Source organism: Hevea brasiliensis, chromosome 13 (genome assembly GCF_030052815.1).
Source record: "Hevea brasiliensis isolate MT/VB/25A 57/8 chromosome 13, ASM3005281v1, whole genome shotgun sequence".
Classification (NCBI taxonomy): Eukaryota; Viridiplantae; Streptophyta; class Magnoliopsida; order Malpighiales; family Euphorbiaceae; genus Hevea; species Hevea brasiliensis.
Genome location: NC_079505.1, coordinates 75,906,037 through 75,908,447, shown reverse-complemented (window position 1 = coordinate 75,908,447; position 2,411 = coordinate 75,906,037). Strand labels below are relative to the sequence as shown.

General features: G+C 33.5%; 1 pseudogene; it reads left to right on the top strand.

Moving 5' to 3' along the window:
• The first annotated feature begins 326 nt into the window (after window positions 1-326).
• Window positions 327-1,498, top strand: LOC110638797 (momilactone A synthase-like; annotated as a pseudogene).
• Window positions 1,499-2,411: the final 913 nt, after the last annotated feature.

Here is a 2,411-nt window from a genome sequence, read left to right as displayed (position 1 = left end):
TTCACAACTGTGTTTTCAGTTTCGGAACATTTATCATTAATAGAGATAGAGACATTTAAATCCAAAATCCTTCATTCCCATGTCTTTAAGAATACCTAATTAATTCACTTCTTTCTTCTAGTTAAAACATATTATTAATTCATATTAAAATTAGAAAACTCATATACAAAAAATGCCCTAATTAATTGATGATCATATATTTATAAATTTAATGGTTATAATAATCTCATCAAATGATCTAATGAAAGTTTTTTTTTTTTTTAATAAGTATCATCTAAATATATATGGGAGGAAAAATATTATGACTATTTTCGAATATTAATAAGATGGACATTTCTGGTAGTATTAATTATTTATACACTGCTAAGATTCAAATCTCACCCTTCCACCTTAATGCTTAAAAAAAAAAAAAACTTGTTGCTTAAAATGTGAGATATATATACATTAAATTAGTTCTTGATAGAGTATCCCTGGGAATCAAACACGCTGCTCGATCGATGACTACTACTCCCCAAGGAAGTATAATTATGCTGAGAAGCGTTTGTTCTAGTGTTGGAGGTGTTGCATCTCATGCATACACCAATACAAAACATGCGATTGTGGGTCTGGCAAAGAAAGCAGCAGCAGAACTTGGGCGGTTTGGAATTCGAGTGAATTGCTTTTCGCCTTACTTCATATTAAAACGCCAATATTGGCGATGAACTTTTTCAAGATGAAAGAAGATGGTGGAGTGGGGGTGTGTATTCATATCTTGAAGGGTTAAAACTAAAACAGGAAGATGTAGCAGAAGCTGCCATTTATTTAGCAAGTGATGATATCCAAGTACATGAGTGGTCATTATTTAGCATTAGATGGATGTTTTACCACCATTAATCCGGCTTTTGGCTTGTTCTCAAGGTTTGCATAGACCAAATAATATGAGTTGGATTAGGCAGAAATATAATCAGCGCTCTCTCCTGCAGCAATATATTGTGTTTTATTTAATGAAAATAATTTGTGTAATTACTCAATGTGATGAATAATGTCATAGTCATTGCAAAAATTAAGGGAGAAAATTTCTTTCGTTTGGTTTTCGTTGCATCCTTCTTTCAGTACTGCCGAGGTTGATTATCACTTAACTTCCCCTGCCCTTTGAGGTGGGGAGGAACTCGTTGTTTTTTTGTCTCTCCGGCCAGGCTAGAAATCAGCTCTCCTTCTTCCCTGGATGTGGTGTGTAAAGTTTGAGTTTTGGTTTCTACAGGGGCGATGAAATGATGAGAGTAGAGTTTTAGATACCCTATATTTGGTTGCTTTCTGGCTTGCAGGTAGAGTTTCCATCGTGGGGAAAGAGTGCTTGCAAAGGAGTCCTCCGCAGTCCACCGAATTTATCGCGAGGAAAGGCTATGTTAGACTGAAATGCCTTGGCCCTTTGCATTTTGATCTCATTTTCTCCTCTGGAATGTTTCTGTTGTTGGCTAGAGTAGTGGCTAAAATGTCATCAGCGATTGGATATGCTTGATTTGTTTTCGAAAACAAGCGATGTTTTGTTCTTCTCTCTCAGTTGTTGCACCAATACCGGCTCCGGCCTAGGTAACCGGTGATATTGCACAATGGTATAGGCGATCGTTTGTCGGCAGTAGGTTTCAATGATTTTGTGGGTAGGTGGTGGTTTCCTGAGGCTAAGGTCTATGGGTTTGGATTGGGTTGATTAATTGTATGAGATTGGTGATGGGCCTTTGGTCATGCTGGTTTATAAATCTGTTGTACTTGCCTAAGAACCTTGTTTAATGCAATGAAACACATATTAAAAAAGAGTCATTAAATGAATTAAATAATAAAATATGTAAAATATATGAAATTATATATATATACTCCATACCCATGTTCTAGGTCTTATAAACAAAAGCAATGATACACACATACCCATGTTCACATATACTCCAAGCAATGATACACCTTGAAAACAAATACTAATGTTTGTTTCAAGTACTTAATATCCAATTTTATGTATGTTGTTATATTAGACAGGTAAGTAAAAAATAAAGATAACAAACGAAGCAACTTTACAAAAATTCGAAAGAGAAAGGAAGCACATAAAATTCTTGATCTTAACTTACAACTTAGATTAAAAAAAAAAAAAAAAGATCGATTACGACATGCTTTTAACAGAGCATTTGTGTTTTTTGAATATGGATTGAAAATCACTGCATATTTTTAGACTCTTAGGGAGAAGCGTCTTTCTTGTTTTCTTTTTCCCCCACTTAAACAAGTATTGATCAATATTGCTTTCAGGATCTAAAGTTTAGTATTTGTTTCGTTATGCACGTTGATCAATCATATATATATATATATATATATATATATATATATATATATATATATATAATTAGAGAATAAAAAATTACAATTTTATTATTTTACTGTGTAGCTTG